This window comes from Rousettus aegyptiacus, unplaced genomic scaffold, assembly GCF_014176215.1.
Source record: "Rousettus aegyptiacus isolate mRouAeg1 unplaced genomic scaffold, mRouAeg1.p scaffold_m13_p_8, whole genome shotgun sequence".
Lineage (NCBI taxonomy): Eukaryota > Metazoa > Chordata > Mammalia > Chiroptera > Pteropodidae > Rousettus > Rousettus aegyptiacus.
Genome location: NW_023416311.1, coordinates 76730613 through 76746674, shown reverse-complemented (window position 1 = coordinate 76746674; position 16062 = coordinate 76730613). Strand labels below are relative to the sequence as shown.

The 16062-nt window shown below is 38.4% G+C and overlaps 1 long non-coding RNA gene across 2 annotated transcripts in view; it reads left to right on the top strand.

The window, feature by feature from the left end:
- Positions 1-13650, top strand: part of LOC107506357 — a 118729-nt gene extending 105079 nt beyond the window's left edge. Inside the window, exons 4-5 of one of the 2 annotated variants that reach the window (XR_001595902.2) lie at positions 13037-13130; positions 13516-13549. This is a non-coding gene — a long non-coding RNA (uncharacterized LOC107506357). Of the gene's footprint in view, positions 1-13036 lie in introns of both variants that reach the window. The other variant, XR_004952516.1, reaches the window with a different exon arrangement.
- Positions 13651-16062: the final 2412 nt, after the last annotated feature.

Sequence of the window (16062 nt, the reverse complement as noted above, 5' to 3'; positions counted from 1 at the left end):
CAGTTTTTGACATTTATTCAGCAAACATTTATTAAGCCCTTGTGTTATGTAGGGTGGTGCGATCGGTGTGGTGTCTTAGGGGTGCTGTATTAGGGCCATTCTTTTCGGGGGACTGGCATATTCAGACATGGGATCACATATAACAATTTTCTCTCTCTTCACTTATGATAAAAGTCAGAATATAAACAAAAAGCGTCCTCATCTAATGGGGATTGAAGTGCTGTGACAGTAAGTAGTTCTAAGGTCTAAATAGTTTTTCAAAGTCTCCCAAAGATTTTCTGGGGATATTTCAAAATTCAATTCAATAAATGGTTAGTAAATGCTGATGATATGCCAAGCAGGGGTCTGCACTAAAGGGAGAGATGAGTAAGGTATCTTCCTTGTTCTTGAGGAAGACAGATTGGAGTTTGTCTCTGCTCTGTTACTTAAGTGGTATCATCTTGGGCAATTCGCTTACCTTGCTGTGAGCTGGGAAAGTAATTCCTGCTTTACAGGTTTATTGGGAAAAACAGACGAGTATTGTGAGGTGTACATTCACAAAGCTCTGTGCTCAGAGCAGAATAAACACTCATTTAAGTAGCTATCGGGATGATGAAACTGTAAGTAAAAATGTCACTTGTCATCTTTGAATTTAAGAGGGTTGTACTTTTTTCCTTTATTACTTTAATATCATCAAAAACTTTTATTACATTAGTATATTTTGCTAGATGTTTTTCCTACTTAGAGACTCAGTATTAGCATTTCTAATGTTTTAATTTTGAATTTTTTTTATGATAAAGCCTTTTCGCCAATAGCCAGGATAAACACTTGCTCATTTTAGGTATGTGAAAGAAAATGCAAAACAAAATAAATAGAACAGAAGCACTTCAAACCAAAAGAAGCTTCCCAGGTTTTCCCAAAACCCTCGATTATTATCCAATAGAAAATAACATTCATAGCTTAAAGAAATACACTGGAGACCTGTGAGGCTGTAGGTCTAATTTTAATTAAAATGAAGACTTTCAGAAAGAGTGATTTCATTAATGCTTGGTTAATAGGCAAGTGCTAATTTGCATATCTAAACAATGCATATTCAAAGCAGGTGATGAAGGCTCGCAGTATCAAGTCTCAGAAAGCAAATAGCTGACTGACTTGGTCAGCCATGTGTCAAGTTCATATATCCATGTACTTCACAAAGAGGTCTATACCTCTTTAAGTGCTCATCGGTAGAAATCTGCTCGCTCTGTTTCTCTTATCTTGGCTCTTTTGTTTCTCTCTCAGCACAGGTCTCTTGTGCAGCTCCTGTCAGGTTAGAAAACATCAGATGACAGCTCAGCCTCTGATCATTCTGTCAGTTCACAGGGGACAGATCCCTCAGCAGGCACTCAGGGAAACAAGAGTTGAAATTATATGTCTTTGTGTTGAGTTTCCCTGAAAATAGGAATAATTTGAATTTTAACAGCGATTTGTTGGAAATCAGTACCCTGTGAATTACAGCGTGTAGTTATGATTTCAATGCCTCCAAGATGGCATCTGGTATTGCATAAGGTGATACTGTCCCAGCCATATTTCATGTTTTGATTTGGATGATGGGCTAAAGAAAATGTCATTAAGTGTGCAAACTAGATCATCTTAAGTGGCTTGAGTACCTGGGAAAGACTGGATTTCAAAGTAGAGAGAATGAGTCAAACGTAGAGGAAGGTTATGCATGATGTTATATACGTATACACACACACACACACAAACAAAGCGACAGACAGAGACTGAGATTATTATCCACTATGTCTGTCAATGCTTGGCATAAAATAATCGTTAAATAAATATCAGCTTAATTGAATTAACCTAGCAAAGGTTCACTAAAAAAATTAGGACTGCTTTTCTAGCAACCTCGTTCACAGTGTCATCTGAAGTTATGAATTTTTATTTTATCAACTAAAAAGTAAACTTTGTAATTTTCATCTATCTCCAGTGCTAGTTGCTCTAGTTGATAAAAACCTCAAAAAGCTCTCATAGAACAATAAAGAAACAAAAGCTGGTATTCTTTTTATGCCTTTCCTCTTCCTTGTATCCTTAAGATGCAGTTGGAGCTATAAGAGATACTGATGTAACTTAATTTAGATTTGGGGACTGATTGGGGGTGGTTCTAGTACCCACTTATTGCTTACACAAATCCCCCAAAGGAAACACCAGGCCCTCTTAGTAATTCTAGGCCATTTTATCTCTTTCCTATAATTTCTATAAACACATTTGATATAGACAGAATCATTGGAATTATCAATACCTGAGATTCCCTGGTATGTAGAGGAAAGTGAACAACTATAACAAACTGTCAGAAGATGGATTTCATGTTGAAGGGTGTCTGTTTGTGGTGCACCCTACTGATGACCATAGAGGGCCCCACCTCTTTAAAGGAGTGGCCTGCTCTGGCTCTCTCTGGAACAGGCCAGTTTATGTTCGTATCCAGTCCTGGAAGTTTCTTGTGCTGTGGGGCCTCTGGATACTGTCTCACGCAGTTATTTCTTTCATAATACCCCCTCCTCCAACAATATTTTCTTTTAGTGTTTCACAATTTTTTTTTAAAGAGCTTTAAATAAAATCAACTCAGGGTAGAGAACTTACTCCTGAAACGAAAATATTCTCACTTCCTTGGTGATTTCCTTTAGCTTCTTTAGATGTTATCATAATTTTCTTCAGTTAGGCTAAATTAAAAAAAAAAAAAGATTTGAAAAAGTTGTTAACTCTGAGTAGACTTTTTTTTTCTTACCTACTTTTGCCACTTGTTTGGTGGTGAAGTCTAATTTGGACTCTGTTGTTCTGGAAGCCAAATTTTGAGAAGGAAAAACCTAGGATTAATTATAGGTAGACACTTGTCTCTTCCTGCTAGTGCGACATCAGGCTATGTCCCCTTCTGTAAAGTTAATATAATGAGACCTACTTCCCTGTGACTGAAATAATGGGTTAATGTAGCCAGTAACACTTGGAATTGTAGTCATAGTGAAAATAGTCACATTAAAATATTATCAGGTTTGAGGCTTATTCACGTTTAAGCATACACAATTCTTCACCCAATTCTGACCTGTGTTCGAAGGTTTTCCCCATACCACCCAGCAATTCTCTGACCCCTGCTGATTGTCCTACAGTTCAACTCAATTCTCACATCATCTACACTATCTCAAAGATTAAAGGCTCAGTCCTGTAAGAATGGCCCCCACCCCACTTCAAATGCCAATCGTAAGTTTGGTTTTTCACCTAGGCTCCTGACCAACTGGCTATAAATTTGAGATTCCAATGGCCCCCTCCTTGGGTTTGATTAATTTGCCAGAGTGGCTCATAGAACTCAGAGAAACATTTTGCTGATTAGATCACCAGTTTGTTCTAGAAGGGTATAACTCAGGAACAGCCAGGTGGAAGAGATCCACAGGGCAAGGTAAGAGTAAAGGCTATAGAGCTTCCATGCTCTGCTTCTATGGTACACCACTCTCCCTAAATCTCTGCGTGTTCACCAACCCGGAAGTTTTCCAAACCCCCTTTTCTTTGGTTTTTATGGAGATTTCATGACAGGCGTGATTGATTAAATTCTTGGCCACCTAGGATTGATTCAACCACCTGCCCCCTCCCCTCTTCAGAGGTCAGAGGGTGGGGCTACAAGGTCTAACCCCATAATCACATGGTTAGTTCTCCTGGCAACCAGCCCCGTCCTTAGGTGCGGTCCAAAAGTGATCTCAAAAAAGCACTCGAAAAAGTTATAAGAAAAGTTAAAATTCACATTAGCAACACCACATTTTGCCTTAGAGGATAGGAGTAAGACTCAGAGGAAAGGATGAAGTAATACCTATTTAGATTCTAAAACAGCATTCTTGTTCTGTGCTTCACAGACACTAGCGTTTAAGGATTTGTTAAGAATCACAGAAGATGAAAAGATTCTGTGGTCAAACACATTTAGGAAATAGTTCCTCTTGCAGGAAATAGATTTTACCTTGGGCTGCTCAAGTCAAAAATCTAGGAATCACTATTTCCTCTTTCTGTTACCCCACATTATCCAACGCATCAGCAAGTCTTCTCACTCCGTTTTCAGAGTGCACCTCTGGCACACGTTCTTCTCTCTGCCTTCTCAGCTATCCCCTCCACACGGCTTATCTTAAACTATGATGCCACCTACCTGCCCACCTCCTTGCTGCCTACTCTTCTGAGCATATCCAGAGTGATCTTCGAACAACTAAGTCCAGTACGTTATTCCCCTGCTTAAGCCCTCTCTGCTTCCCGAGCACTGACTACATCCAAACATTGTCCTTGTTCCTGCCTGTCTCTCTGACTTCATCTTTTATTACTGCTCCATCACTGTATTCTGGCCCCATGAGCCTTATTTGCGTCCTTGAATGTGACAGCTCATCCTGGCTCAGCACCTCTCCCTGGGAGGCTCTTCTTCCAGACCTCGTTTTTGTAGCCACCTTCATGTACCACCTACCCTAATATACCCATATAAACTGTATGGCATATGCTGTGTCACATCCCCCTGTTTTACACTATTTTATTTTTAGAAATCATACCATTGTCAGAAAGAATATTGTTCATTTATATGTTACTTGTTCCTAACCTTGCTTGGAATGTAAGTCTTTTGAAAGCAGGATGTTTTTTTATTATGAAGTGCCCAGTACAGTGCCTGGTGTCTCATAAGCATTCAGATATTTATTGTATGAATGAGTGAAATACTGGTTAAATAACAGAGATGCTAGACTTTACACAGCCTTAAAAATGTGGCCATATTTGTGTTCACTAGTTCTTTTAAGATATACCCTTAAGCCATAAAGCAAAACATCATTTTGCTTTTTCTGTAGTGACATTTTTACATGAAACTTGCAAAATTAAAACTTGTTTCATCTGCTTGAGAGCAATTTAAAAACATCAAATATAAAAGAGTATTTTGGTCATCGTGACTATAAAAATGGACTTGAAATTTTATAAAAATATTTTTGGAAATTCAATTAAATGTTTGTTTTTTTGTGCCCTGCAGCAACTGGTAAACATCACACATCAAACAAAAAGTCTTTTCTTCATTTTGTTTTACCTTCAAATAAAGTGTGGGCGTGGTTGTATATAAAATAAGTGTAACTGATTTATTTTACATCCTAAAGCAATTCTAAAAGAATAAATGTCTGGTGGAGGTTTAGTTTTTCAAGATTCTTGAAATAACTACAGAGAATATTTTATTAGTGACTTTAATTTTTAATTAAAATTTAAAAACTTGTTGATCAGAAACAAATTTAGTAATTCAGTCTTTTTTTCTTTTTTATTAGACTATTTCCTGTATAGACTTGGTTTTCAAAACACAAAAATATTTTTAAATCAAATATTCTAGAGCTCCAACACAGAAAACAGAAGTATTCTGACCCCAATAGTCATTAGTGGTATGAGCTTTGGTAAAATTATTTAATCTTTCTGAGTCTGTTTTCTCTTCTATGAAATGAAGATAATAATACTTGTTTTGTGGATTCATTATCATGATTAAATAAAATAATCCACATGAAGCTCCCAGCTCTACATCACTTTCCTATATCTTTTTACTTTAGTTATATTCATTGAGTTCCTACTATATGCCTGGTACTTGTTAGATACTATGTATAACAGTGAACAGGCCTGGTCTCTGACTTCAGGTTTATAGAGACTATTTGCATTAAAGACTTTTACTATGATTTGGAGTTTGATTTTATATATATATATATATATATATATATATGTATGTATGTATGTATGTTAGGGACTAATTAAATATTTGATTTGTGTATATTGAATCAGTGGTGCACACGTTTTTCTGGGAATTTATAGGAGGAAAGAAATTTTCCAGCCGATGCTGCCATTCTTCAGCTGTACTTTGTGTGGCATTCACGTTGGCCCCAATTGAATCCAATGTTAACAGGTAGAAAAGGGGTGAGGAAGGCAGTCTGGCAAGGAGAAAGTACATGAGATAAGTTCTACTTTGTTGTGGGGTAAGCATTAAGCAACTATTTTCATATGGAGGATTATGAATTATAATAATTTAATAAAAGTAAGAATAAGAAAATCTGGCATTCAGGTAGTGCTTAAAAGGTTGGATAAAGCCTTAAAGTTTTGAGATTTCTATTTCTCCATTGAGAATTTTTGTAATAATTCTGGATTTTATGTGTCTGTGAACTTGACAGGGTGTTTTGGGTAATTGTGTGATTCCAAAGCTCTTCCCAATCAAGAAGTAGTCATAGAATGATAAGACTTGTTTGTCTAAAATCACTAACTTTTTAGGACAAAACAGAAGCATAGCCAAGCTTGCAAAGATTTAAATGTGTTTAGAAGTGATCTTATGTATATATGGGAAAATTTTTATTCACTGTTCCTCAGACAACTTGTCATGTAGCTCCTTGCTGCCATTCTCTTACCCTCTTTCAACTCTCCTGTACCAGATGTTTGTGCTGGAGAGCTCCATGGCCCTTGGTCTGTTTTTCTGCTGCCCTCACAGTGGCCTCTGTAGTGTCTCAATCCACCGCATTTCCTTTCCACCTGCTTGAATGGATCACCAACCATACTGGCTTTGCAGATCTTAGGGCTTGAGACAGACAAGTATGTATTTTGGATCCCATCCTCTCTCTGTGCTTGTCAGAGCTAGCAATTCCTCCGTCTATTTAATTTTCGAGGCAGAAGCTTAGAGGAAACCCGAGGGGCTCTCCTTTAGTTCCCCCAATTCTATAGAATTTTAGGGGCTTTCTGAGGGCCAGACTCCATTTTAAGGACTAGAAACCAGTGTTTCTCAATCTTTCTACTTCTGACAATCTCTCTTCTTCTCCTGACCCCAAATTTTATAAGGATTTTACCTACTCAACAAATATAACCAAGGATATAGTTTCCTGTTAATTAGAGCTTCAATTTAGCATAAAGTATCAGCACCCTGAGTTGATATGACTACAATCACAAGGGAAGAAACTTGATATTTTAACTTGTGTGTCTGTATTTTAGTAAGTGTATGGCATACAAAAAGAATTTTGCTATTGAAAAAGCTCTAGGACCCCAGCAGAATAATAGGTCTCAGGTTAGAAAACTCATTTAAATTAAAGGAGTGATTCTAAAGGTGAAGATTTCAATAGGTGATATTATCTCAGGCTCCTTGAGACGTTTCGAAGGGAAATAAGGTTTTGATCTGCTGCTCAGTGTGTGCTATCTGAACAGTTGCCACTGTTAATTAGCATATATCCCCTCACTCTCGTGTCTGCTCATATAGCATATGTGTGAAAATGTTCTTGTAGAGTTATAGTTCAGGGGGAGAATTGATAATTTGTAATATGAACCTAATGGTTACCCATCTCTAAAGTTAGCAAATAATAAGGATAATCTTAAATGAGTTCTAGGCAGGTTTCAAAAAATATGCTAAATGTCAAGGATAGAATGATTATGAAAAGACAAATGCCAGGTCTTTCCTTGTCTCCATTCTCACCAAAAATGATTTTATCAGCACCTTTTCCCAGAAGAGGAAATCCTTAACTACACAATGTTTATTATTGAGAACTGACCTTTCTATTCAGGACAATTTGAATAAATAAAAGACCTCGACTTGTCATAGCATTCAAGGAGAATGGAGAGAGGTTCTGTACTACCAGTGGAGGGAACAACCCGAGGCTGAAGTGGAGGGATCTTTTTACATGGCTGTGAGAAGCACCTAAAAGCTAATGTTAAAAGAGATAAAAAGGTCTACAGCCAGGCTACCCTGACCAATCCCAATTCCATCTGATCTCGAAAGCTAAGCACAGTTGAGCCTGGTTAGTACTTGGATTGGAGACCACCTAGGAAGACCTGGTGCTATAAGTGTAAAAAAAATAATAATAATAAAATAAGGGATTGTAAGCTGATAGGTCCTTGCAATATATGAGGTCAATTAAGGGTTGCCTCACCTAAAAAAAAAAAAAGAGAGAGAGATAAAAAGATGTCTCCAGTCTATACTGTTGTCAGATTTTACAAATGGGATCACATTAGTGCTAGAGCAAATCATGTGATTTTCAGACTTTAACAACAAAAGACAGGCAATAAAAGTTAAGGTTTTAGATTTTAAAAAATGACCTTTCTATGAAATGCAAGGGTATGCTGAAGAGTGAGAGAGAAAGCGCTGTTGGAAAAGGCAAGAGTAACTTTCAGGTGTTTGATAGCAGATCATTTTCGAAGAAGATATTGTTCCATAAACTTATTATTTTTTAATTTACCTGAGCCAGTCATTTTTTTAAAACACTTAATTTTAGAATCATTTTTGATATACAGAAAAATTGCAAAGATGGTCCAGAGTTCTCATATACACCACACTCAGTGTCTTTATTATTAACATCTTACATTAGTACATTTATCACATTTAATGAACTGTTATTGACACATTATTGTTAACTGAAGTCATGCCTCATTCAGACATCCTGAGTTTTCCCTTGATGTCCTTTTCCTGTTCCAGGACCCCATCCAGGATACCATAGGACATTTAGTTGTCATGTCTCCCTTACGCTCCTCTGGATAGTGGTAGCTTCTCAAACTCTTCTTATTTTTGGTGACTTTGACAGTTTTGAGAAGTACTGGTGAGGTATTTTGTAGAATGTCCCTCAATTGGGATTGGTCTGATGTGTTTCTCATAGTTACACTGGGGTTTGGATTTTGGGGAGGAAGACCACAGAGATGAAGTGGCATTCTCACCATACACTGTCAACACGACATCACTGTTGACAGGAATATTGACTACCTGCCTGAGGTGGTGCATGTTTGTCAGGTTTCTGACTGTAGAATTACTCTTATTCTCCTTTCCCATACTCTTTGGAACGAAGACATTTATAAGCAGCCCATACTTAAGGAGTGAGGAGTTATGCTTCACTTACTTAGAGATTAGTATCTACATAAATTACTTGGAATTCTTTATTTGTGTATTCGCTCCAATATTTATTTATTCACATCAATATGAACTCATGGATATTTATTTTATTCTTTGGATTTTAAGTAAGTATTACTTTATTTATTTTGATGTTCTCGCTTTGGCCATTGAACATTTTTTCATTGGCTCTGTGTCTGTTGACATACTCACATCACTGTGGTTTTTAAGTTTTTTGTTGTTTGTTTGTTTTTTTGAGAAATTCCTTACTTCTAGTACTACTAGAATCTCCATCTCATTTTGAATATATCTTACCTCCATCCTAGAATCTACCATTTCTCCAAAGAGCCTCGCTTCTCTTCATTAGCTAATGGTATTATAAACTAAGATCTGGTCACTCACTAGATGGAGCCTGTATGCAATTCTGAGGGTGGGCGGGGAGTGACACCCCCCGCCCCCCCCCCCCACACACACCTTCACTTCATGGGAAGCTTGGAAAACTGCAGAGCGCAGACAATGAAAATGAAAACTGGCTTGGGTACCTGCCCAGAAAGGCTCAGTATCCAGAGACTCACTTGCAAGGGGCTTCAGTTTAATGTGCAGTCATGGTAAGATTAGTTCAAACATGTGTATGTTGATGCAGATATACAAAGCCTGGCATTTGCCATCTGCATTTCATCTCCCCTTTGAAAAATCTCTGGTGAGAAGTTGGCTTTCTCAGTCTCAGTGTGTGGGGGTTTATAGCTTGCAGTTTGAATTTCACTGTACACAATTTAGTTGTGTGGAGCCACATTTTACTGTGTAAATGAACACCTGAATAAATGTGTTTTTTCTTCAAACTAAGCAAGCAAACAAAAACACCCCGAGCTAAAAGAAGAGAATGTCTGCTATTCTTCAGTGCCATGAACCCAATAAAACTTCCACTTGTCATTGCATGTATTCATTCAGTAAGGTGCAAATCAGCCATCACACATTTCTCTGCCGGGGGAGCAGCATGCATTTTTGTGTGATCAGAAGTGCTTTGCAAGTGAAACTTAGCCAGCTGCTTTTCCAGAGCCATAATTCTCTTAGGAAAGTGAGAGGAAAAAGCAGCTTTTAAAATAGAAGCAACAAAAAAGAAAAAGGTACATAAATTGGGTAATAATCATAGAGATTATTGTGGTCAACTGGTCCAACTTCATTATACAGAGGAGAAAACAGCTTCAGGGAGGTTAGGTCCTCAGCCAAGTTTATTGAACTAAATAGGGACAGCTCAGGACTGGAGTTGAGGACTTTGTTGCCTGGGCTGGTGCTATTTTCATACTGTCTTATATTTAATGATAAAACAAGCTCTGTAATTGGCTTATGTTCAATGTCCTTGACAAGTCAGGAAATAGATTATATATCTCTAAGGTTTCATTTTTTTCTCCTAGGGAGAAGTATGTATCAGTAGAAAGCAGGGTATAATCTGTGGAGATAGTCTTAACTCCTCAGATAGGCTTTGGAAGTCAAGATTTTGAGTCTGTATCAAGAGAACAAGGGTCAACATAGGTGAAGGATGTATCAGCCCTGCATGATGTTTTTGCCCCGCACATTCTTAGCCTTACTATCAGGGATCTTTGATTAATGTCCAAATTGAGAATACAGCATCACTTCAACAATTTATCAAGACTCTTTGATACAAAGATGAGAGACTTAGATGGGCACACATTAAAGGAGATTAAAATAATGTAACAATTAGTGTTGTATATTCAAAAACAGGAAATGATGTACCACAAGCCTAAGGCGGATTGGAATTAAAAGATTCTCAGAGCATTGTACAGCCAGTGAGTCAACAAATATTTACTAAGCACTTGTTATAGACCAGGTACTTGGGGGCACACATCGAAAAATCCAGTCATTGTCTCAGTGAGCTGACATTGCAGTGGGACAATTCAAACAGTAAACATGCAAATTGATTAATAGAATAATTTCAGATATTAATAAATGTTATAAAGTAAACAAAATAGGGAAATATGAGAGACAGTAATGGGGTACTTTGGCTGAAGTAGTCATAAAAGGCCTCTCTGAGGAGGTGACATTTGTATTATAAGAGGAAGTCACACATAGGAAGGTTTGGGGAGGATAGTTCAAAGTAGAAGGAACAAGAAATGCAAAGACTTTGAAACACTCTGAACTTGAAATGTGTGAGGGACAGAAATCAGGCTGATGTGGTTCAAATGCGAGAACTGGGGAGAAAAGTGAAAGATAATGTCATAGGAGCAAGCAGGGAACAGATCATACAGGACTTCAGAGGCTTTGAAGAGAAATTTGTGTTTTAAGTGGATGTAGTGGAAATCAATCAAAGAGTTATAAGCAATATAGTAACTGATATTGCTGCTATCTGTAGAACTAACTGTAGTTAAAACGCTATTGCAGAAATTCATTGAGAGGTGATAGGTTGTGGTGAAGAACAGGTGAGGGGTCCTCAGAGTCAGGATCAGTTTTGGAGATCGAGCTCATAGGACTTGCTGAGGGATTAGTTATGGAATGTGCTGGAAGGAGAGGAATTAAAGATGATGACTTGTAGGGTTTTTGACCCGAGTAACTGGGTGGATATTGGTGCCATTTGTTGAAAAGAGGCAGACTAGGAAGATGGGATTTCCAGGCTAGGGTTGGGGAATCAAAAAAATTCTTTTGGCCATGTTAAGGGTGAGATAGTTATTAGATAGCCATAGGGAGATGTCGATTAGGAGGTTGGATATTTGAGTATGAAGTTCAGGAACAAATTTAGACTGCTGATGTGAAACTAAGTTATCAGAATGTGTTTACAAGGGATTGGAAGAGATTATTTAGGCAAAGAACATAGAGATCAGAAGAGAGTCAAAGGTAGAATCTTGGAGGCATGAGAGTGATAAGAGGTCTGTTAGAAGAAAAGCCGCAAAGGAGATGAGGAAAGAATAGAGAAAGTAGAAGAAAACCTGGTGTCATAAAACTAAAAAAAATGGTTTCAAGAAATATCAACTCAGTCCAATGTTGCTGAGAAGTCAAGCAACCTGAGGGCTTTTGTGGTCATCTGTTACTTTAATAAGAGCTATATAAGTAAAGCAATGGGGACAAAATCCTCATTGCATTGGGCCAAGGAGAAAATTGGAGGCGAGAAAATGGAGACAATGACAGACAACCTCCCTGAAGAGTTGAAAGAGAGCAGAGAGATGATCAGCGGTCACTGGAGGAAGCCATGGGCTCCAATAACCAGTTTTGAAAAAGGGGAACACTAAGGTGTGTTTGACACACTGTGAATGATCCAGGAGAGAGTGGCAAGGGTAGATCTAGGAGAGAAAGATAATAATTGCAGAAGTCCTTGAGCAGTCATGAGGAGCCGGGATTCAGAATCCAGATGGAAGGGTTTTCCTTAAAGTGGGAAAGGGACAATTCTTCCTTTGTAATGGGAAGAAAGACAGAATATGTGGCATAGATCCAGGTAGGATGACAGTTTGAAGATGGGAAAATATTGTTCTTATGTGAATGCATTTAGTTTCTCTGTAAAGTATGAAGTAAGGTCTCTAGTATTTAATTCTTTCTGCTCAGCTCTTCATTTTTCCATTTCCCAGGTTAATTGGCATCTTAACTCTCCTCTAACTCTAGCTTGAAAATGACTTTGGCTTGCCATGAGACTCACTCTGGTCTCAAATCTATGTGACCCCACAGCTCTGGTGTAGCAACAGTCTAACAATGGTCGTTATGTCTCAGCTCAGATTCTTGAGAAGAAGAAGCTGATTGGCTCATCCTGGTCTGTTGGCTTTGGGTCAGTGTCTACTTACTTCTGAGCTGATTAACTATGGCTGGAGGGTTACCTTGTACAAACATGCAGTTTAGGCCTGGTTCTTTATCATGGACTATTCTGTGGAAGATAGTATAGATTGGACAGTGTATTAATTTCCTATCGTTGCTGTGAGAAATTACCACAGACTTGGTGACTTAAAAGAACAGAAGTTTATTCTCTCACTGTTTGGGAGGCCAGAAATTCAAAATAAAGATATCCACAGGGCTCTGTTTTCTCCTGAAGTTCTAGAGGAGAAATCATTTCTTGCCTCTTCTACTTCTGGTGGCTGCTGACATGCCTTGACATTCCTTGTCTTGTGGCTGCGTCACTCCAGTCTCTGCCTCCACATCACTTTCTCCATGTGGGTCTCTCCTGTGTATGTCGGTTTCAAAATTCCCTCTACCTCTATTTTGCAGGGCTAAGTATGATGGTGTTTAGGGCCCACCTGGATAACCCAGAAAGATCCTTCCCTCAAGATCTCTAACTTCAGTGCATCTTTTGCCATGTGAGGTAATATTCATTCTTTTGTGATATAAGGTAATATTTACAGGTTCTAGAGATTAGGATATGCGCATATAATTTTTTTGTGGGCCACGATTCAGCACGCTATAGACAGGTACTTGAAAATCAGAAAGTTTTTTTCAGGGCCTTCTCTTTTGCCAAACATTTTTTAAAGGATAAGAATTGGGATAAAGGATGCAAGGGTTGGATTCAAGATTTTGCCTGAAATGTCTCTGAGTAATCATTTCATCAAAAGGATGGTGGTAACTTAAATATGTTGGCTTTTGATAGTCTTATTGAGAAATAGCACTAACTGGTACCATTTTGATTATGTAATAAGAAAATTCATTTGAACCAAACCTGTTTTCTTCTTGTTGAACATCTATATATTCAGGATGGAAGCAAGAAATAACTGTGGAAGACAAATCAACTATATAGGTATTTTAATATCTAATCTGGGTTTTGTGAAGTGTATTCAAACAATTTATTTAACAGCCTGCTTTTATCTTGTTTTCCTTTCTTGCCAATTAAAAAGGGGGAAAAAGGTATAAAAAATAGAAAGTAGCTTCTGGGCTTAGACGAGGATGAGAGAAAAATATTTGCAGCTTTATTAAGGCTGTCGGAGCTATTTCCTCTGCCTTGATGTGTGTTCTTTGTGAAATTCCCTCATCTTGCTCTCTCTCAGCTCATGAAAGTACAGTTATCCTGCTGTCCTTGAGTCAACCTTTCTTGAGGAAATCCTCCTTTTAGATAGTTATTCTTGTCAGTGCTTTTCCCTCCAGTCATCCAACTCCCAAGTCTCGCCTACTAAACTAGAGGAGAAGAATTATTCTAAGTCTCCTATTAATACCTTACCTTCAGATGCCTGGAAACTCCACAGTCATTCCCTGTGAGAAGTACTGTCCTCATGTTTACATCTAGTCTGCCTTATTTGACTTTAGATTAAATGGGATCCTGCTAATTCTGCAGTCTGTGCAGTATTTAGTAGTATCCACAATTAATAAACCTACTTCTTTTGCCCCTGTTCTCACCCCTGGAAATAAGAGTGAACTTATTTAGCCTGCCCTATGAGATTAAGTACCAAGTCATATAATTATTTAAAGAAGATTTATTCAAATACCCAATCATAGATTATCCTCCCTTCCAATCCAGAGCAAAGACCCTCTTCCTTGAACCACTCCAACATCATCTAATCACAGCCTGGATTTATAGGGCCAGAGTACCCTAGCTTTCTGGAGGAAGAATTTGGGGGACTTTTCTAAGGCTTTTTAGCCCCTAGAGGAGCTTATTGCTCATTTCTACCCTCAGAGTGGTCTCTGGAGCTGCCCACCTGCCTCTGCATGCAGGGAGCAATGGGCCACGCCCACTGCTACTTTCCTCTCTATTTACAGGCAGCTGCAGCCATAAACCAACTTGCAGTGGAGCCTTTTGGGATGGATTAGTGTAAGGCTTATCTACTTTCCAGAGTGTCATGTGAGGATCTATTCAAATTAAAGAACAGAATTACAAAACAGAATTATATCCATCTATCTATTTATATATCCTTATCACACTGACTCTGTTCTCTGGAGAATCCAGATTATTACATGTATCTTAGGCAGAAAATAAAGTTGGGATACCTACTTGTGTCTGAAAGCATAAACTATTAACGACTTCTTGAGTTATGCCATTAGCACACAGGAGTCACCTTTAAGAGGCTCCTACCAGTAGCATTAAAAAATGACTGCTATAGGTTCTGTCAGGTCCAGGCAGAAGTCCTCACGGCCAACCAGGAAGTATCCAAAGACCTGGTGATAGCAGTACTGGAGGCTTTGCTCTGGGGTAGAACAGAGGCTAAGGTGCTCCTGACCCTTTCCCTGGTAGACCGCGCTAGGGCGATGGGCTCCGAGTCCTGAGGGATGGAGGAATCTAAGACATCTAACACTACCATATAGGTGAGTTTCATGTGCCAGCACTGCAGCCAGCCTCTGAAACTGGGCACGAGTTTAAAGATCCTGGACCATGTTGCCCTCCAGGAGCTCATGGCTCCGTTTACAATGAAAAAAGACTTCTACAGATAGAAATAATTGTAGTTTGAAAAGGAAAAAGTATACCATGTTGGTTACCTTTGTAGGTTGGCAGAGCACAAACTCATTCTTCTGCGGAGTGATAACTAAAGTGAAAGAATGGAATGTATTCGATCTTTCCTGTATAGACTGTATTTTATGATAACCATATAGGTGTAAATGTCCCTCCCCTGCATCCCCACACCCTTCAAGTCAATAGACTACCAAGAACAGACCTGGAACTCAGCATGTCAAATTCATTATATAATACAGAGAAGGAAATTGAACTGCAAGGAACTTTGGGGGCATTTCAATAAGAAGGTATTAGAAAGGACGTATTACAGGATTTGGACTGTGGTTAGATGATGGAGTGGTTCAAGGAAGAGGGGCTTTGCTCTGGATTGGAAGGGAGGATAATTCTATGATTGGGTATTTTAATAAATCTTCTTTAAATAATCATATGATTAGGTACTTAATCTTATAGGGTAGGCTATCGCAAGGCTAAAGCTGTCATTATTACAGAAGCTGCAGTCATTTATAGTATTTGGGAAAGAAGCATGTTTGATTTTTTGTTGTGGTCTGCACAGTAATCTTGTTTTTACCTGTGATTAAGCAACATTATAAAATAGTCTTGTTTTTTCATCTCACTTCTTCAAAGTCACAAGGCGACTTGGTGTTCTGTGAGATTGTTTATATCCAGCAAGAGAACATTGAGGTCTAATTTTGAGTGTCAGGGCAGGTCCTAGCATTTAGGGGCTGCTTTTCTGTTTCTGCAAAAAAGGACTTGCTTGCTTGCTTGCTTCCTTCGTCACTTTCCTCCCTTTTGTCCTGTTCCTCCCTTTCCTTCCTCCCTTTCCTTTCTTTTCTTTCTTCAACAAAAAATAAAAGTAGAAAGA